The sequence below is a fragment of the Channa argus genome, chromosome 4 (assembly GCF_033026475.1).
Source record: "Channa argus isolate prfri chromosome 4, Channa argus male v1.0, whole genome shotgun sequence".
Lineage (NCBI taxonomy): Eukaryota > Metazoa > Chordata > Actinopteri > Anabantiformes > Channidae > Channa > Channa argus.
This window is the reverse complement of record NC_090200.1, coordinates 8,133,640-8,156,384: the sequence shown is the minus strand read 5'-3', so window position 1 is coordinate 8,156,384 and position 22,745 is coordinate 8,133,640.

Genomic DNA, 22,745 nt, shown 5'->3' with positions numbered 1-22,745 from the left:
AAAACTAATAAGTTGAAGGTGTTTTTGACCTATCGTTTGGCCACAGTGAAGGATTACCAGGCCCTGCCACCATAATTCTCTTGGGTAATAAGCAGCACTATTTTTTAATGCATCCAATGACTCCATAGACAGCATTATACAACTCTCAGCGACTGAAATAATGGTGACTATTCCCTAATGTGAAATATCCACTTAGGGTTTGTTTTTCCACATGTCAAGGCTTGCAGAGTAAAAACTGTATCCTTGTCAGAAATAGCATGTTCTACTTTCTTTGACTCGGTACATCCTGGAACAGCTACGGTAAAGTTAAATTTTACCTCGTACTTTTGTGTGGGCCTTTGCCCTCCCAGCGATGTATCCTCCAACCAACCATGTACACTGCAAAATATTTCCACCAACACATCCTTTGAAAAGCACAGCGGGCATTCCTTGGCTGACATGACTCACTCCACATAATCCCACACTGATGATTCATGCTCTAAATCAGCACACACTTTGAGGCAGAGGTTAAGAGTATGGGTGGCATTAAGCGGTCAGGACACCCCACTGCGATCATCTTACAGACGGGATTAAGAATTAATGGTGGATGGATGGGAGGCTGGTGGGTAGAGCTCAGAGGAGCTCTCTCGCTTCAGTGGAGCCACAGATGTTAGCAGAAGCTTTTCAACCGTCTCCAACTGTCCTTTACACAGCAATAAATGTGAATGTTTGCACTTGCTGACAGAAACGGATTAACACCACTACGTATTTTTTAAGAATATCGTTTTTTTCCTTTTCAGAACACTTTGAAAATAGATGTGTGTGTGATATACAAAGATCACCCACAGCATTCAGTCCACCGGGGGATCAGCACTGAAAATAGGTAGCTGGCCAAGATCGACAGGTGTTGACAGACAAAGCAAGCCTAACTGTTGCACCAATAAAAGCCTTCATCCTTTGTGGTTGTAGACAGCTAAACAATCCAGGGCTCTTGAGTTTTACAGTAAAACGGCACAGTCTGGTGTTTTGACAGAGTGAGAGGCGTTCAGGAACAGTACAGAGCGTAGGTCATCTGTGCTTTGGCTGAGGAAACCCTGCAGTTTTTAGTCAGCAGCGCTAACCAGACCTAGATGCACTATTAGTCTTAATTACAAATTTAATTTGCAGTACACTAAATACTATGTTAGCATTTAGGTATGTTTATCAGAATATCTATGACTATTTAGAATTACTATAGACATAAAAAGAGAAAGTCCACCTATACATTTCAAATAATCCTACTTGGTTTGTGGTTTTCCCACAGAAATACATTTAAATTACAAAAAAAAAAAATAATAATATTACAATTGTTTCTTTGAGATTCTTTACTATGATGACTTTTGTCATTGTGATTGTGGTGGAAGTTGCCGTATGAGCATAACCTCATGTTTATGTATGACACTCCAAATCCTGATGGACAACAATGCAAGTCGTCGATCAGGACACGAATCAGCACATGCTGCTTGAATCAACAGCTCGTGTGGGATGTTTAACACAATACCACATTGTTAGAGAACTGGCTAAATGTATTTAAAATATATTTCTGTTATTGTTAATGTGCTGTAGAGAACAGGCTCTCATGTCCAGATTATGTTTAAAAGTCACAATATGCAGTGTTTTGTGAGAAATACACTCCCACATCCCATATCTAAGCTTGATTTTTTATTCTTCCTATGCAAGATTCATATCATGCTGTGTGTTCTCATCGGTCAAGCAAAAATCTCCAAATAAGGCAACAAACACACAACTTTAGAAAGATTTCTTTCATTTACAGAATGTGCACTAACAGGCCAACCTGCCAATACTGGATTACAGCTTACTTTGCTATTAATTTTAAAATGTAATGCTTCCCTTTAGCTTGTGACATCACAAATATGTGTCACTGAATCGATCAGTAGTGCCAAGTACTGATGACTCATGTGTTTGAATTTTCTATTTATTGCCCACTACTGCATCACATACAGTGTTTATTTAGTGTATGAGGGAGTGATTTCAGGTACAGTGCCAGTGTCCTCAGTTTAGTTGCCAGATTGTCTGCATAGCCTTTGTGTCACAGCTTTCAGCTGCATCTGAATCTTGTTACCTCATTGAGTGTTGCCTGAGAAGCTTACTTCCTCCTGCATGCCTGCCAGTTGTCTCTGTTGACTGTGAATTTCAATTCAGCTGCTAACTGCTTTTCAGTCCAAACTGCATCAAAATTCAACTCATAATTTCTTTTTTTGGCCAGTCGTCCAAAAGAGACAACGAGGTGAGTTTGTTTCTACAAAGTCTGCGCCCTGGCCCCTCCAAAACTTTTTAAAAAGGTAAAGCCTATGCATTTGTGTTTAAGATCAAAACATTTTATCCTTGTTGGTATAAAAATGGCAGGTACAAACCCACAAGTTTTACCCACCAGATTGATACCTTTAGGCACAGGAAGGCAAGCTGTGCTATTCCCGATTGTTTTCAGTCTTATACACAAAGCCACCGTAAACAGCCGTTTCTGAATGAGCTTTATTTTATAAGATACTAAGCTTTTAAAGAATAAGAAAACAATATTGTCATCTATTCCAAAACAGAACATTTCTTCTTTAGTCATTCTTTGGTAGGATGTGTGTTTAGACTCATCGTCTCTGATGCACTGAGCTTCAGTTCACAGATGGATACTTTAGCATTTCTCTGTACGGTTTTCTTTTAGAACTCAGTATATAGCTTCATTAATAACAGGGAGCCATTTCAGTCCAGAGGCAACAAAGCAGGCTGAAACCATGATACTAGCACAATGACCATGTTAAAAAATGGTGATAACACATTAAAGTTTGGTCTCAGCCCTTCACAGAACATTCTAATATCACTCTAGCTTATCCATTTGGCCTTGTGCAAACTGTAGATTGGTAGCAATGTTCATGTTGCAGATTAGTTATTCCTTAGTTATTAGCAACTCTGCACTGCTTAATTATATTTTCACACACTGGATGAGAGGTCTTCAGTTTCCTAAATGTTGCCCTTTCCCGTATCCTCACAGATTATAAAATGCTCTTAGTGTGATCAGCCTGGTGTTCAGACATCATCTTTGTTTGAACCGTGACACACTTCTGTATGTTGTCAAGATAAGATCGTGATAATGAAGACTCATATTTTTCTTCTTTAAATAGGCCAGGGCCTCCAAAAGTCACACCTGACTGCTCTCCCACTGACTGACTGACTGTAATTTACCATTGAAATGAACTGATAAGGCTAGTTCACATACTTTTGCCACACACACACACGTTTAAGATTAGATAAGTTTAATTAAATTCTCAATTATAATGTATTAAAGTATTTTAAGGCTTTGTGTGAATGACTCACCTTTTACTGTACCAGAGCAAACTGTTAGTCAGTCTGTGGGTGTAAAGTAATGGCTAATAAACACAGACAGTTATTGTCTATCTGCGTGTGAAGCCAATATTTACAGATAACCCAAAGCTTGGGTATTGGTTTGATGGTTCGCTGTTGTTTCAGGACAGTATCTGCTTGCATAGTGCCACCCAGAGAGCCATTCATGTGGCAGTGAATCATAGCAAGTTCTCCCTCTTCTCTTCACAGAAGATACGGCAACTATCCACAAAAAGTGTTGCACCCGCAGTTGCAAACAGCTGCTGCTGCAGAATCATGGAAAATGTTTGGTGCTTGCACTTAACCATAGATAACCATGAATTATTAAATAGTGACTCCACCAAATGGACAGTTTTGTCCATCCACATAAACAAAGACTGTCCAGTTCTTTACCATTTGCACTGCATCTCTCTCTCTCTCTCATATATATCATATGTATATATCATTTGACTGCGCTCAAACATTTGTTTTTTATCATTTATAAATGTGGAAAAGGCAACTTGATGTTGGTTAATGTCATAATGTGCTTGCATCAACATCTACAGTGAAATTGCCGTGAACCTAGGATACTAAGATTATACACCGTTTTCTCCTAATAATCTGTGAAGTTGTAAAGTTTTTTTCTTATAAATACAAATAATACATTTTCAACTCATTTAGTTCCACAGCAACAAATACATGTTGTGTATGGAAAAATATGAATATAGAAAGGCAAAAATATATAATGGCAATTGTATTCATTTAATCACAAATTTAAATAAGTAAAAAAAAACATTTTAAGAATAGTCAGTTACATTTAAAGATTGCTATGAGTTGGTCTTTTATGTTGACACAGCGGGTTCCCCAGGAAATTTAATTTTTCCAGTGCATACCTTTGGCCTTATTATCTCTTTACTTCTTTTGTTAGTAGCATCCATGCATCTTAGATAAAACAGTAAAAAAAGACATTTAAATATTGATGAGGAATAGTCATTTCCATCCCATAATGAGCATGGGTTTCTTAGACAATGGTAATGTGCGTCTCTGATCCAGCAAAGAGACACAATCCCACCAAGCAATCCAGCAGATAATTACATGCTCAAGTTGGCAGCTGGTGTTTGCAGTTTGCTACGCCATCAAACGGGCCAACTAGCCATCGCACTGTGTATAAATAAAAGCCATTTTTATTAAGAGGAACAACATTTGCACTTAAACAATGTCATTTCAGAGACAGAGGGAGAGTAGCACACAACCCTCAAAAACACAGTAAAACATTTAACTTAAGTATCATTTTAAAATACTATGGCTAGTGGACCCCTGCCAAATCTGACCAGTGACAACAAGATACATGTTGTCATTTCGCTGCTGGCTGTCTAGGTGGTGTCCAGCAAACAATGTGACAATTAGAAACCATTTTGGGGAAACGGCAACCCTCCTATTTGAGACGGTGCAGTTTTCTCATCTAAAATATGGCTTCATTTATCAGACGACCTAAACCACGACGACCAGAATTCAGAGATCCAGTTCTACGTGCATTTCTGCAATTTCCCTACAGCTGTCACCCACCAAAAGTACATAAATAAAAAGTTAACACAAGAAAAATATCTGAATAATCAAATGTGACTTCAGATCTCTCTCATCTAAATCTGTTAGTAAAAGACGTAATAAGTGACCATCAAATTGATTTATTTTGTCCTACAGAAACTTGGCTGCAGCAGAAAGAATATGTCAGTCTAAGTGAGTCAGCATACCCCCACCCCCCCCCACCCCCCCCTGTTATAAGTTAATAAATTACCACATAGCAGCAATCTTCTACCCAGACCTATTATCCAAACCTATACTTAAACATTTTTATAACTCATTGGAGCCTTATTCAGCTTCACACTGAAATTGAAAACTCAAAAACCAGTTCTATTTGTAATTGTATACCTTCCTCCAGCCGTGCTCAATTTTACTGGTGAATTTTTAGACTTTCTGTCTGGTTTAATGCCTACTACAGTTAAAATCATTATAGTTCAACTCACCGTTTCAATCACACCCTAGGACTTTTACTGGGACACAGAATTAAGACTGAAATTTTACAGAATTTCGACATATTTCTCTTTTTGTCTGACTAATTTTTAAAAACATTTGAATTCCCAATGAATTTCCAAAAAAGTTTATGTTTATCGGAAAAGGAATTGGCATTCCACTAATTTAGAGAAACTGCACTTAGTCTGAAAGAGTTTCATGATATATAAAAATCCCTCCATATAGGCAGGACACCATGTTATTAATCACTAACAGAGAAGAGTAAGAGAAAAGTTTCTTTTACCTGTAGCCAGGCAAGGAGTCATAATGCTGTAGAGCCTAGTATTCCCTTAACTCCCAGCAACAATGACTTTATGAGTTTCTTTACGAATAAAACTGTAACTATAAAGCATCTTTGACACACGTCCTTCTCTGGACATCACCCGGGGGTGGTTTGTTAGGACGCAATTGTCCTAAGGGAGAAGCTCTGGACATTACCAGATTTTATCCAGACAATTCTGCGAAATATTACAAAGCCCGAGATTATGTGAGTGGCTGCTCTGTCCTGATTGTCAGGAGGATTTAAAACGAGCAAACAGGTGTGTTGTGTATATGGGCAACTGCTATTTCTTTTTTGTTGTTCTTTAGTTTTTTTTTGGTGGTAAATGTTCATATTATGCCAAGAAATCTAGAAATAAAGCTGTTCTAAATCAGGAAATTCAGTACCGTATTTAAAGCGAGCATATGGATGTCCTCCAAGAGCTCTAGCCTTTTTTCCACCTGCAGAATATTTCTAAAATTAAGACCATCTTGTCTGAAAGGGGAGCTAAAACACCACCCCATTAATGTGTTCCTTCTAGACTGGACCATTGTAACTCCTTACCATTGCGATGCCCCAACAAATCCCCAAAATGCCCTCAATTAATCCAAAATGCAGTTGCAAATGTACTAAGTGGAATTAGAAAGAGATCATATTTCCCTGTCATTAACCTCTTTCCATTGTGTCCCCATAAAATCAAAAAATAGAATTTAAACCTCTTTACATACAAAGCCCTTAATGGTCAAGCTTATAGACTTAGTACATAAGTCTCATAATTCTCCATAGACCACTTCAATCTCAGAACGCAGGTCTACTTGTGGTTTAGAGAAATTCTAAAAGTAGAATTAAGGTTATCTTCTATGGAACCTGCTCCCTGTTCAGATTTGGGAGGCAGACACCCTCTTTACATTCAATCCCAGGCCTAAATCTTTTATTTGTCATAAAGCCCGTGGAACCATAGACTGCTGTGTTTTTCCAATGTGCAGTTACTGGCCCTGGCCCAACCTGCCAGATGTTTTATTCGTTTTGTGTTGCTCTTGTTTTTCTTGGTGCTCTTCTTTTTACTCTCTCCACACACCCCAACTGGTTAAAGTGATGGCCGTCTACCCTGAGCCTGGTTCTGTAGAAGGTCTCTTCTTTTAAAGAGAGTTTGCCTTAGTGTTTGCTCAAGGGGGATTTGTTGGTTTTTCTTTATAAATCTGTAGAGCTTTGACTACATTATAAGGTGCCTTGATAATCTTTAGTATTAGCACAATATACATAAAGTTACATTTTATTGAACTAATTGAAAACTTTGATTAGAAATACCTCACATCTCAGACATTTTACCTCAAAAAAAGGTCATATTTGGTTGCACAATAAGTTCCTGTATGAAAACCTACTCATACTATTTAATACATGTTATAATAATAAATGCTAATAAAATATGAAAATTGTTTGAGTAGAAATTGTGATACTAAAATTGTACCACGGGTCGTTCAGGTGTCACATAAATTAGCAGTATGAAATTAAGCAGACACTAATAAGCCACTAAGGCTGATGCTAATGAACTTGCAGTGAACACTTAACAGAGCCGTAGGATTTTGAGCCACATACAAGCCATTGTGTTAAAACATATTAATACAGTAAATTAATATTAAAATATGAATGTATTATCTGACACTGCAGAGAAGTAAAAAGATAGATGACCTAAAATACTGTTTAAATGCAGCAGCACTAAAGCAATGTCATGATCTTATGGTAATGCTTTCTTTATTTGTTACATTCATTTAGGTGTGCTGACACTCATGAAGGACAAAAACACTATCAATGGCCGCTTGTTTGTGCTGAATTCAGATACCAGGACCTCCAGAGGTGGTGAATAGCAGCAACCTAGAACGCATGACGGCAGAGTTGAGTTAAAAAATAGAAAACTAACCATGTTGGGTGGAAGGCTCGGTGGTAGCAGTTTGCTGTCAGAAAGCACCTAAAGACTTTGAACAAGAATTTGCACTATGTGCTAATGTGCAGTGCTTAGTGGATACAAAAAAAATGTTCTCCTGCTTGTAGAATTTCAAAAAATATTCTAATTCTGGTAACAAACAGCTCTTTGAAACATTCACAGAGACAGCCAACTCAGAGGTGACGGCATTTTCAGTAGCATCTCGAGTCCTATTCACAATTTGTTCAAAGACGTTAGGTGCTGCTGCTGCTGTTCCCATTTGCTTGGGGAAGTTTTTAAAGCCTGCTCATCTTCATTTGATGACAGCTAGCAAATGCTGAATCCCCCACCTAAATTTCCACACACGTCACGACTGTGATTTCCTGAGCAAATGCATCTTTTGAATAGATTTTAGAAATAATGGAAACAAACGCGAGCCGTTTCAGCCTCGGGTGATTTGGGGTATTCATTAGTTTACTGTGCCATGGTGTGGAAACAACCTATGTTCCAGACATCTGGCTTGGCTAATCCCTGTGTCAGTGGCTCAGCTCCCTCTCATTAGCTTGACCTCTTACCCTGCAGTTTTAATAATCCACAATATTACTACCCCTAGTGACCCATGCATATTTATAAAGCCCTCATTATGCCATCACTCAAAGTAATCATTATCGTGGGGCCCATTATAGCAGATTTTTGGCACTATTCACTGCGGGACTGTTTTTCAATACACACAGCACAAACGAGCGTCCATGGCAGATTTTTACACTTTGGGAGATCACAGGTGCACTGGAGAGTGACAGAATAACCTTGCATATATTGTTCTCCACAAACAAGCAACATATCACATTAAAATGGTCTGTCTGAAACAGTTTGCTGGAATTACACCAAACAGAAAAGAGAAAGCACTGTAGGCTCTGAGCAATTTTATCTCTCCAGGACTGGTAGAATTCTTAGTCTTTCACATACTTGTGCTTGCTTTCTGGCTCAATAACTACTCTAACAATCCTCTCTCCCTGTGCTGCTTTTATGTTTGTTTTACTTGCTTTTAGCTGTATATCGATTGCTTCTGTTCCTACTGTTGTCTGTAAGTCAAAGAGACAATGTCTATTGTCGTTTCCCAGATGTACCCTGCTGCTCATATGGTTTGTATTTGTATCTGCGTGCACTGTCTGATTATGTCCTTCACTTAAGTCGGTTGTGTTGTGCCGCTTGCTGCTGTGCTACTGTTGGCCTGCTGTGCCTGGATCTGTGCTGTACTTTGTTCTGTTGCTCTAGCTTTTGATGTCGGGAGTTACTTTATTTTTCAGTTTACTTTTTACTTGCACTCACACCCCAGTTTTCTAACACACTGTAAAACATTCAACTAACGTGTGAAGTAAATGTAAAGTACTGACAATGGATCGACATTTCAAGAGGTCATATTATGCTTTTTTTGTATTTTGAATTGTATCTTAACTGTTTTGATAATAGGTGTCCATATAAAAACTAAAAGAAAAACTCTAATGTTCTAAAACATGACCTGAATATATTTAGAACAAATTACACCAAACAACTTTTCGAGTCGACTTTTTCGTGGCTCCAAGAAATTCTCTGCCTCCAAGAGTCCTACTGTACCTATTGCATTTAGGAGATGTTAAACACGTTTTGATGCCACCAAACTTTGTGTGCTAAGAGCGCAGTCACTATATTGCTCAGAAATTTTTCAGATGTGATGTGAAATACCATTATTTTCTTTGCCCAAGTTTTTTCTTTTTTTTTCTTTAGGGAACAACCTTACTTATTCAACAAGTCCTTCAACCTCAACACCCATATATATTGGAGTGTTTTTCCCTTGCCTTTATTTTACCTACGTACAACCTCTCTTGAAATGGTACCCATTTTAGCACCAGGGACATAAATGGTAACTGTCGTTTTCTTTTACAATAGTGACATATTGACAGTCAAAAAGGTGTAGATGTAACGATATATTCTGTATTTCTTTATACCACACCTTTCCTACATCAATCTGCATTTTTTTATATATGCTATTTGTTAACAACGGGGGTGATATACAGTAACTAGGACTAGAAGGATAAAATCACAAATATGTTTTAACATATTTCATCTACATAACATTAAAACTCATGATGTACATGAGACAATAAATTTTCATCATCAATAAAGTTCAACATCCCTCTTATTTGTTGCTTATACAGTACATACAGTAAGAACTGAACCAGCTCTGCATGCAAAGGTTTGAAATGAGTCAAAACAGGCTTCTCAATATTCTTGTGCATGTTTTGCATACACAATTACTACATGGTACTACACCTGGGTATATGATTTGCCAAAAGCGGATAGAAAAGGATTATCTATGTTAAAACGTAGGTGTAGTTGACTTTACTTTGCAAATCCCCTTCTCAAAACAGCTTGTCTCAGAGATAAAAAAAAAAAAAAAAAAATGTAAATAAAGAAGGGAAAAAAAAAAAAGCCTTACGGTTGCCAGCTGAAATGTACTGCAAAGGTGGCTGATACCCCAAAACAAGTGCCTTCGGGGTGGGGATTCAATTTTTCATTAATTTACTCAGAAATATGAAGGCTTTGTCAGGAAAGCTCTTCAGGGTATTACCTGCTTTACAATGGAGAGGTTGATTAAATGAAAAGTGGCAGTGTCACACACATTGGTACATTGTGCATGCAGTGGCAGAGTGGAAGTATTATGGCTATTTTGGAGATTTAACCTTCAGTTTGTATAACCAAGGTTGTACTGTTTATCTGGTACAGGGAAGAGAAACAAACCATGGCCAATAACTAGGTTTTATTTCAGTTATGTGAATCACAGTAGAAAAAAAAAACAAACAATCTAAATTATTTGGAGATTATTATTATTATTATTTAGAGATTTGTAGACATGTATTCTATATGAATGTCTATGTTAGAGTACACGTCATGTAGCAAAAACAGTTTTGGTGCATAATCACACTGCCAGAACTCCCATTAAAGTTTAGATTTCCATGAGCATTAATCTAACAGGAAGACAAAAAAGACCCTCTTGTATCATCACATAACTGGACTGTCAGGATATGACGGTGTCATAAAGCTGGCAAAGTCCTTTTCACCCTGTCAACCAGATATCATTGTCCAGCAATTGTTCTGGTGGTGTGATGCTCATGACTCTGGGCTACCTGCAGTGGAAACTTTCTCCAACTGTTCAATTTTGCTGCCAAGGATGTTGCAATATGTGACCTTCCATGCCCTACTATGAATATTTTAAGCAAAAAGGCATAAATGTTGGAAAGATTATGAAAAAGTTAAAACCCTATCCTACTGTTAGTGACTCAAACGTTGACTATGTATCTGCATCACAGAAAACATTTTAATTATTTAAGAGGTTTAATTATCTAGGTTTGCTGCTACTTTATCCTATAAACTTAGTTCACTGTTGTGTACATTTGTTTTTATGTAATGCAAATTAAATCAAACAATGACCTTTAGCATTCGTATATTTCTGCTGGATATAGTGTATTTGACAAAGCAAACTCCTGCAGTCTAAACATATGGAGAATTCATATATTCTTACATACAAAAGGTCTATGCTTTGATAGCTTATAATTAAAGGGTGAATAGAAATTGTGGGTAACAGATTGTGATAACAGTGACTGAATTTAAAATCCCAGGGTATTGCACGTATGCTATAAACATTCTATATTTGTTTTCTCAGCAGTGAAATACTAAAAATAGAACAGGATTTTATTACAGTTCATGTACATACAGCTTATATTGTGTGTATAATTGCAGCCCTGTTAATCTGATCCCTCTTTCTGAATGAGTCCATGTCTCCACAAAGAGAGTTTTCCCTTGTCTTAGCTCTAAAATGTTCGGACTATAGAATTGAGACTGTACAAAGATGATGTTGGTACCATCGCTATGGTAACACACTGATCCTTTTTTGTTCCATTTTCAGTTGTCTCTTATCAGTTTGTGATAGGGAAGTAGCAGTAGTATTTCCATAATGATGATTAATGATTGTATCAGTACCCTGATCTTTTTTTATTTATTTATTTTTTATTTCAGTTGTCTACTGTATGTTATCATTTTCCACTGGGGGAAGGAAAAATATGGTAATGAATCAACACGCTCAACGTAGTGTGTAAAGCTGGGAGATGAATACTCAAAGATGGAGATTAATGATAAAAAGAAAGATCGAACTCCAGTGAAATCATTTATCTATATATTGCACGAGGAAGAAATAGAAATGTTTGAATAATACTGTAACACTTGTAGATGTCCTCACATGATTATATGGTTCCATGGCATTTGCATGAAGATAGTGTTCTATATTTATATCTACAGCCAATCAGATTAGATGTATCTGGGACACGTCAATATCCATGCATGTTGCCATGGTTGTTGTATTTTATTTGTCAAGTTTATCCTTGACCTGTTTCTTATGTATTAACCTTGCTGCTTCCTTTGACCTTTATGCCCGATTTAGCTACTTTGGCTTAATGGTTTGACCATAGAAAAATATCCTTCAGGTAAAGTTGTTTACTGATCATTCATCGTCATTGTGCACCCACGTGAGACATCAGCAAATGTGGACTGTACCACATTAATTATTTGAGGAGACGGCTTGTTGTGGGAATTTTAAATGTTAACAGTCTCCTGTATATCTTTGCTAGCTTTGAATACTAGTTTACCAGATATACACGGCTGTAAATGTCATCAAGTGTCCTTTGTATTCTTGGTGCCTACATAGATTTCGCTGTCAATCATTTAGGGACATGAGGACTTCTATGCTAGAAAGAAGCTTTAATCAAACCTGTGCAGTTTGTTCTATTGATTATTCAGGCTAATGGTACTGAGGTAAACTTTCAAAAATAAATTCCCAATCACCTCCTTTGCATTGGGGTAGATACCTAAATAAACTAATACTGCAAAACCCAACAGTAGGTTGAAGAAACCCTTTTATTTAATCACATGCCGCACCATGGTTTGAAGTCCAAATTGTCCTACAGTTATGGAGTTTACCTCCTACAACAAGGTGCTGAAATTAGACATGACTCAGTCCTTGGCTGCAGCAGAATACAAATATCAGACTGAACGCAGCAGAAAGTCTGAGAGACATGGATTAGATATTTTTACTGGAGTAGCAGGGTTATTCAGAGAGCCTTTTGAAGAAGGCTGGTTAATGTGGTGCCAGTGTTCATTCTGCTGTGCCAGAGCCAGAGGATGTCTGCCTCTGGGGACTCAAAGTGTTTGTGTGTGCATGTGTGTGTTTCAAAAGGGAGGCACTGAGCCGCAACCTGGAGCCTTTTCCAGATTATCCCCCTGTGTGTGGCACACATACAAACCCACTTCCAGACACACACATGTACATCCAGGAGCACCCAACATAAATGGATGAATGATTTGACTGTTCATCTTCAGGGTTTATAAAGTCAACCGTATGTTATGAATATCTTTGGGGCATCTGTGAATCAGTAGCTGAATACTTTCCTTTATGTAATAAAGAAACACTAACACACATGACTTTTTCTCTTGAGGCGAAAATGTCAAGCACAGAAACTTGTAGCCGTACCAATAGGTCATTGCAACTGCAACAATTAACACGTTTCAACCAATCGTTGTGAATTCTGCATGACTGTCATTTCGTTATATTAGTGAAACTTTGGAGAAACTTTTACCTACACTCTGTACTGTCCCTAACATCTTGCTGATGCTCCTAGGTGTTACTTTCCTAAAGTAAAACCTGTGAACATGAGCAAATGAAAAGGCTAACTTATGACAAGAAGAGAAGACATATCTGATTTCCAGGATACTGCATGTAATTTACAGGTATCGGGAAGCGTCCATTTAAATGACAGACGCTGCCAGAACTTTGAGCAAATGTCTAAAAGTTGCTGCTAAAGCCCCATTAAGGCAAATGCATGAGGGTCTGCACAAAAGCAGGGGTAAACTGCCTTGAACCACATACAATAATGTGGTGGGATAAAGCTGAAAAGCACTGGCTGACAAACACTTACTGCACTTAATGGCAAAACACATATTCGCCTGTTATCCATTGGACAAACTGTGTGCCAGCTACTGAACACACTCGCACGTCATTTTTCTTCCTGGAACAATTCTAGTAGCAATTACAAACTTTTACGTTTGTATAGTCTGAGGTGTAATTTTAATGTAAACATAGGTGCTGGTTTCATAAGTAACCCCTATAATGTGGTGAATCCCTTAAATAGCTGATTATTAAGTTATTCCATATCACTTAGTAGAGACAAAGAGTGGGGATAAAGTCAGCTTATTCTTAAAGGCACCATTCCCTTTAATGCTTACAGTTATAACTGAAGGTTACCTGCTGAAAGGAGCTGCCATGATAATTGACATTTAGTGATGAAATGCCTCACACAATGAATGCTAAAGGGGGAACTAATTACTGCCTATCCAAGTGTCAATAGCGTCATCTGTTCTCTTCTAAATGTCAGTTTTACATTGAAATGCTGGAGGCATGGCTGCCAAGCACTAATGGCTGGTCACTGGCAGCACTAGCTTTGGAACACACTCTCAGGTAGGGTATGATGGATATTATGACAGCACTCATCCCTATCCTGATGCTTGTCCCCGTTGTGATAATTTGAATTTTCAGATTTTCAGATCTTTAAATGACCACCTAGTGTCAGATGGAATCGTTTAAGCGTCGTCCTCCCGGTCTGTGGCTGGCTTTGCCACAGAATGCATGGAACGTGTCGAGTGCAGCAGTGTATTTAGTGTTCACACTTTCTGCCCTCAACATTAACCACAGCTGTGCATCGCGTGACCTCTACCTTAAACTAAATGGTATGTCCGAGCACCGATTGTCCACGAAACTGCTGTTAGTAGACCCATCAGAGTGTAGATGATACCCGCTCTGCCCACCGGTCATAAGTGACAGTATTTAAATACGTAATAATTTAAGGTTTTAGAAAGCATCATCAATTTATAGAAGTTAATCTGTCAATTCTGCTAAATTGGTCCATTGGTCCATGTGCTGCCTCTTTATTTTACAGCAGATATACTTTTTCTGCAGCATCCAGCCAGAACAACACAACATTCACATGTTTTTAAGTGAGTATAGAAGTAAGCCTTCAATGTGAAACAACCAAAAGAAAAAAAGGCGACGGTGATTTTGAGGCTAGCAAATGCTTGACTTGTTCCTTGGTAAAACCAGCTTTTAAGAATGACCTTTCTCAGAGTTGTTGAGCTATTTAGTTTTTGCCTGTGAGGGAAAAAAAAAAAAAAAAAGGATCTGCACATATTACGAAGTACTGCTGATGCATGGGAGACATGTTTTACAGTCTCGTGTGGCTGCCTTGTGTGCATTCAGAGGGCAGCAGGACACAGTAGCTTAAACACCCTTTGTAAAGTATGTTAAGGACCTAGGTCAAGCGTATTGTTTGCTTCATACATTTTAGAAATAGTTCACCTATTTGCAAAATCCTGTGATTAGTCAAAAATGGTATTATGGTTCTTACTGTGTAGCTAATCATGTTTATGGCTTTGACAGCAGCAGTTTAGCATCCAAATTGTACAGACAGTGTGAATATGGAAACACTAACAAAGAGATTTTCAGTTTCACTCCTACTCTATTAGATTTGTATTGTGCAGTACCATTAACAGCGGTAACAGCATATGCATGTACAGTGCGAGCACGCTTGAATGCACGCTCATGAAATCTGATTACCTTTGCACCCAGATGTGCAATTTGCCATTTATCGTGAACTTCATTGCTAGACGGTCGCCCTCGTTGCTCTCTTGGGTTTGTCTCTAATCTGACCCTAACACAAGGCCGTCACAGTGGAGGTCTTGATACTCATTACCAGTTGCAACAAGAGGTCACAACCCCCCCCCCCAGACCTGGAGATAGAAGGTGAAAGCTAATCACAGTGACATAGCAAACATGTCAGTTGAGAGAAAAGTGTTGAACGTCAGGGCTCATTATCCTTAGGCTGGAGCAGGAGAATTAGCAATAGCGGAGGTAAACTCTATAGAGATGGGAAGTGTGGAATATGATCTAATATCTAATAATTAAAACTAGGGAAGATCGTTTGCAAATGTGGTTATTATACTGTATGTATCACGTTAGGATCAAACAATCTCACAAAGGGAAATTTCAATTAGTAAGAAGACTGCAGTGACTGAGTGGCATCACTTTCGTAGTGTGTCATTGGCGGTTCGTGCAAACTGCCCTCACGTTTTCATGCAGCTGTGTGAGACCATCAAACATTTGAAAAATGAACTAAGCAAAAAGAATGAACCTATCTTGGAGTTTTCCAACATTGCCAGTGCTAAGACGAAGCACCTTGCACCTCTAAATACCTCAAGCTACATGGACTAAAGAGTCTCTATCCAGCTGGCTGTTTCTTAAGTGACCCAGGACCCTGATGTCATGCTACCGTGGACTGGCTCTGTAGCTCTGTCGGTTGGAGACACAGTGCCAATTCGTGGTGTTATGGTCCTGTCAAATGACCAATGGTCAATCCCGGCTAAAAGAAGACATGGGACGACACCTGCCACACCTCAACTGGTCCATTGGACCACCTTCCCCGGTCCAGGTGGATAAATGTTCACTGTGCTTGAGGAGCTGGAAAGGCCAGCCTCCCCAGAAACCAACAGATAAAACGCTTATGGATCTCAACTACACTGCTCTTTGCCCAACAGAGACTTTTTCTTTTCCCCGACCACCTAAACTACAGTGCTTTGCAAAAGTATTAATACCTCTTGAAAGTTTCCACATTTTGTCATGTTACAACCACAAATGTAAACGTATTTCATTGTGATTTTATGTTAGATACCAACACAACATGGTACATAATTGTGAGGTGAAGGCTGTATGTTTAGGGTTGTTGTCCTGCTAGAAAGTGAACCTCCCCACCAGTCTCAAGTCTTTTGCAGACTAACAGGTTTTCTTCTAACATTGCCCTGTATTTGGCTCCATCCATCTTCCCATCAACCCTGACCAGCTTCCCTGTCCCTGCTGGGGAAAAACATCCCCACAACATAATGCTGCCACCACGTTTCACGGTGGGGGTGGTGTTTCAGGGTGATGTGCAGTGTTGGGTTTCAGCCACATATATTTTTTTCCATTTAGGCCATAATGTTCAATTGAGCTCTCATCTGACCAGAGCTCCTTCTTCTACATGTTTGCTGTGTCCCTCACATGGCATGTGGGGACTTCTTATGTCTTTCTTTCAACAATGGCTTTCTTCTTGCCATTCTTCCATCAAGGCCAGATTTGTGGAGCACACGAATAATAGTTGTCCTATGGACAGATTGTCCCACCTGAGCTGTGGATCTCTGCAGCTCCTTCCGAGTTATCATGGGCCTCTTGGTTGCTTCTCTGATTAATGCTCTGCTTGCCCGACCTGTTAGTTTAGGTGGACGGCCATGTCTTGGTAGGTTTGCAGTTGTGACACACTCTTTCCATTTTCAGATGATAGCTTGGACAGCGTTCCCTGAGATGTTCAAAACTTTTTTTTTATAACCCAACACTTTTTTAAACTACTCCACAACTTTATCCCTGACCTGTCTGCTGTCTTCCTTTGACTTTATGATGCCGTTTGCTCTCTACCACAGAACAGCTGTATTTATACTGATATTGCATTACACACAGAGGTGGACTCTATTAACTAATGAGGTGACTTCTGAAGGTGATTGGTTCCACTGGATTTTAGTAAGTGGTATCAGAGTAAAGGGGGCTGAATACAAATGCACGCCACACTTTTCCATTATTTATTTGTAGAAAAATGTGAAAAACATTTACCATTCTCCTTTCACTTCACAATTAGGTACCACTTTGTGTTGGTCTATCACATATCAAAATATTACATTTGCAATTGTGTTTTTAAAATGACAAAATGCCGAACATTTCAAGGGCTATGAATACTTTCGCAAGGCACTGTATTTAAACCAAAAATGAACACAAGGGGAATTAATCATAATATCCTAAAAAAAGTTAAGACAATTGCTCATACAGAACCAACACCCAAAACAATGAAATGTGCATATTAAATATCAGATCTCTCTTATCTAATTCCCTGTTAGTAAATAACTTGATAAATGATCATCAAATTTATTTAGTCTTACTGAAACTTGGTTGCAGCAGGAAGAATATGTCAGTCTTAATGAGTCAACTCCACCAAGTCATTAACTGTAACATTCTTAGAACCCCAGCCGAGTTGGAGGAGTAACAGCAATCTTCCACTCAAGCTTACAATAAACCCTAGAACTAGACATATAACTCATTTGAGAGCTTTACTCTTGTACCTTCCTTCAGTCCCTAATTCAGAGTTTTTGACTGAATTTTCAGATTATCTAAAAACGTCACAGTAATGTATCGTCCGATTAGACCAATTCGATCCCAGAATGCAGGCGTACTTGTGGTTCCCAGAGTTTCCAAAAGTAAAATGGGAGGCAGAACTTTTAGCTATCAAGCTCCTCTACTGTGGAACCGGCTCCCAGTTCAGATTCGGGAAGCAGACACCCTCTCTACTTTTAGGGCTTAGACATAGGACCTTCTTTTTTGATAAAGCTTATAGTTAAAATGCAGTGTACAGTGTAACTTTGTGTCTGCTCTCTCCTGTAGTTGTCTGTCTCCCTGTCTCTGTCCCTTCATGCAGTTTTGTTAGGTTTCCTCTACATACTTGTATAGCCTTGACTTTATTATGTAATTAAGTGCTTTGAGATGGCTTTGTTGTGAATTGGTGCTATATAAATAAAGTTAAATTAAATGACCTTTGATTTAAATAATTTACACATTACAAAGATTTTCTGTTAGTACTGCATTTTAGTAATAAATCATTTCTTTTTAATTTTTAGTTTTACAAAGTACTGACAGGGGCCTGGTGTCTCAGTGGTAGAGCATGGGGTCAGGATGCAGAAGGCAGCGGGTCCCAAGGCCGAACTCTGTGCCGGTCCCGAACCCTGATAAAATGGAAGGGTTGAGGCAGGAAGGGCATCCAGCGTAAAAAACACCAACCAAATCAACGTGCAGACCGTGTTCCACTGTGGCGACCCCTGAAGGGACAAGCCGAAAGCTGTTGATCTTTGAGTTTTACAAAGGACTGCAATTTGTTTGTGATGTCCATTAATACAAAATCCAAAAGGAATGTTACAGGATGACTTCACAGTAAAAATATACGCATTGAAAATGCCAGTCTGACGCATCTTAGGGCAGATACGTGTCTTTTGTGCTGCTGTGTGGCATGGGATTACAGTATATCATATGTAGATGGCCAGTAGTACTGTACAGTATATATAACAAAATAATGTAGTAGAAGATATATATGATAATCAAGATGCATGAGAACAGCAGACTTTTCTTAAATATGAGGTTTCAAGGCAGCTAAATGTAGTTATAGTAAGCTAAATTTGTTAGCCAATCCCACAGATAATTACTATACAGACATGACGACATGCTTTCAGTGTGAAGTGCTTTCATATGGGGGACTCGATAAACCTTTCAGACACGCATTACCTGTTCTTTAGAATCCGTTACTCCACACACAAAGTCCCACAATGAAATGTGAGATACTTCCCTGCCCCCTGAAACTGGCTGTGATATTATCAAAAAAGGTTAAGTGTGAAGCGACTTGGTATAAACAATCTCGACTAATGTTTCGACACACTTCAACAAAGTTAAGCAAACAGACAAAACACTGACATCTCAAATTGTGGAGATCTAACAACTTATTTTGCATTGACATCAAACTGCTTCCCTGTGGTACAAGTGACATGACGTGAGGTTAAAAAAACGAACAAGGTCACTGAGAAACGTGACAGGCTGCATGTGCACACAGTCTGCAGTTTCTACCGTCACGATGACCAAAAAAATGCTCCCACAGATTTTTTTGTGTGCTTGTACACAGAGAGAAAAATGTCAGCAGCACCTGATGTATCCCAGTCCTGCATGTTCCAATCAATTAGTAATGGTTTTGCCATTATGAGCCGTCCAGACCCTGACTGATGGAGGTTAAGTGTTTAGCGGTGTCTCATTGGGTTACAGGTCAATAGCAATAAATGGACTGGTAATTTTAAGGTGTTTTCTTTGAGTCATTCCACACAAAATGCAAGAAAGAAAATCAACTTTTCTTTCTTTTTTTTATTTCGGAAACTAAAAACTCGAACTCAGTACACTGGTAGCTACTGGTAGCATTTGCTCTGTTTCTGCTGCATCAGTTTGAAGGTTTACTATATGATATATACTATCACATGTGTTATTGTAATATAAAATGCAGTGACATTTCTGCATGGATAGAGACTTATCCTTGTGCTACTTTCTCAACTATAATAGTAAATAATATTAATAGATGGTAAGAAAGCTAACTGTAGCCTACTGTATATTAAGCACAGCAGTATCAACATTTACTTACTTTGACTATAGGCAAAATATTTTCCTGTCTGCTGTACAAAATTTCTACATTGTTATATAATGTATCATAAATAGTGAGAATTTGAAGACTGCAATTAACCCAATCTAATAAACTGTGGATTACAAATCAAACTCTCATATTACACTTTAACATGGCATTGTTATATTCATTGTTACTTTTCCTGGGATTTGGAAGGAACATAATTCTGACAGAAGAATGAATGTGCCAGTATCCATGGTGACAGATGTTTCCATGGTATACTGGGGTGCAGTTTGGCATTGGGCAGTTCCCTTTTAGTTCCCTCTGTAAACAGTATGAATTTGACATGAGTTTTGAGATCTGTAAAAATGAATGGAAAAGGAAGCAGGGGAGCAAAAGAAATACGAGGGTGTAACGAGGGTGTGCGAAGAGGTTTAATGATGAGGAACTTCAGAGTCAAGAGAGTTTACACAAACTGTTCACAGACCACACTGGCTGTGAGCCTCTGACCATCTGCTGCCATTTCCCCTGCGTGTAAAAAGCACAGCATGCCCAGTTAGCTCAACTGACTGCCACCACTGTGTGCAAAATACAGTGAGTACCTGCTAAAATCTGTTGGGACCAGGTTATGATGACAGTAACACTCATGACTGTTCTAAGTACAAGCTAGGACCCAGTTTGCCTGCTAATTATCTGTTCATGTTTTGACAGGTAGTGAGTCTGTGCCTCAAAATTGGGTAATTATTATTTACATTTAGTTAATGCAATCACAGGGGGGCACAAGCCAGCAGCTTCTTGTGCCAGTCCCAAGTCTAGATAAATGCAGAGCGTTGTGTCAGGAAGGGCATCCGGCGTATAACACATGCCAAATTAAACATGTGATGAATGAGGAAAATGAAAAAGAGCGGAGAGTAGAAGAGGTGACTGGTGTGTAGCAGGAAGGAGCAAAGATTAGTGAGAGTGAAGTGAGGAGGACGTTGAAGAGGATGAAGAGTGGAAGGGCAGTTGGTCCTGGTGACATACCTGTGGAGGTATGGAAGTGTCTAGGAGAGGTGGCAGTAGAGTTTCTGACTAGTCTGTTCAACAAGATCTTGGAGAGTGAGAGGATACTGATACTCAATTTACGCACAGTGAACGTTTGAGGAGTTAAGAATATTAGGTTGTTTTTTTTTGCTTAAATATCCTGTAAACAAACATAAGCTTGTAAAAAAGCAAAGTCCGCTCTGCCTGCAGTTTCCCATTGTGCAAGTTAGAGAGTTTGTTTGTCTGTCATGTTGTCAGAGTCCTCCAGGACTGTGGCATATAAGCCTGAATGAATGTACACACAGAAACTCACCTTTTGTTTTATTATTTCCTTAACATTTGAGTACATCAGGTCCTGTGTTCTCTCCCCCACTGGTGTGACAATCCACATACTGTTTGGAGGTGGGCAGGCTCTTGGAGAGGGTTGCATTATCAAAGTCACCTGAGATCATAAAGAGGGCATCGGGATGTCGGGTGTGGAGTCTGGCTGCGACTGAGTGTATGACGTCACACATGCCATCTGAGGAGGCAGAGGGAGGATTATAGCAGCGATCAATATGACCTGTGAGAACTGAGTCTATTGGATGGAGGCCCACCTCCAACAGTAACACGACCCTACCTGGTAGTGTATGACATTACCTGTGGTTGATGTACATGACCAGGCCCCCTCCTTTCCCCTTTCAGATTTCTGTGTTTATTTTGTAACTGACATGTTATTGTTCACCATCAAATGGTCTGTCTTAAGTTTTATTAACCTATTAGGAGGTGGTTAACCTACTCAACCACATTTATGCTCTGATAAGAATTGATAACTTCTATTCAAGGGTGTGACAACAGTCAAATTGGCTGTATTTAGGCAGGACATTCTGCAAACAGCTTGAAATGAACACATTCCTGATTTTAAAAAAATGCAGCAAAGCAAGAATCAAACTCTGTTAAACATAATTAACCATAATGTACAACAACATAAGATGAAGAGTTGCAATGGTTCTGTATTTTTTGGGTACACAGGGCTGAAGTCCCAACATATCCTTTGTTTTGTGCCACAGCAAACTGCAGAAGTTGAAATTACTAAGCCTCACTTACACGTTTGTTTGCCACATTATATGTCATTACTTGTATTGTAACAGAGATTTGGAGAATGCTGGGTCTCCTTCAAATGTGTATTTTTTAAGTTCAAGTGGTACTGAACATAAAAAATAGACAATGGAAGGAGACCCAATCCGGGTGTTGTCAGTTGTTCCTGTGCTCTAATAATACAAGAGGGAAACTTACAGTCTAGCAGCAGGTAGCTGTCACTCAGGACCAGTGTAGTGCAATGTAGTCGTGATGAACAGAAGTAAAAAAGAAACAATGCGGGTGACAATCAGAGGGTGCACGAAGCCACAGTAGGGTTAGTAGTCTGACTGGGACACACCAAAAATAACATTGCCATGAAAAAGTCATGAAAACTACAGAAAAAAAAAAAGGTTTCTTTAGTTTTTTTATTTCAGCAGTTTTTCATTGATACTAAGCTTTGCAATCTACAAAGACGAAGCCTGGCAAATAACCTGTTAAATGTTCAGTAATTGATATTTGATCATTTCACAAATTCAATAGATTTCCTAATTTATTTAGCAGATTTGTTTTTTCAGCAGTGTGGGATAGTTAATTTCTTCAACATCTTCACTGAATATTGTAAACGTACACATCATTAGCACAACCAATTACATGAGGCAAAACAAGACTGGGCAAGACAAACACGTGAAATTATTATTCA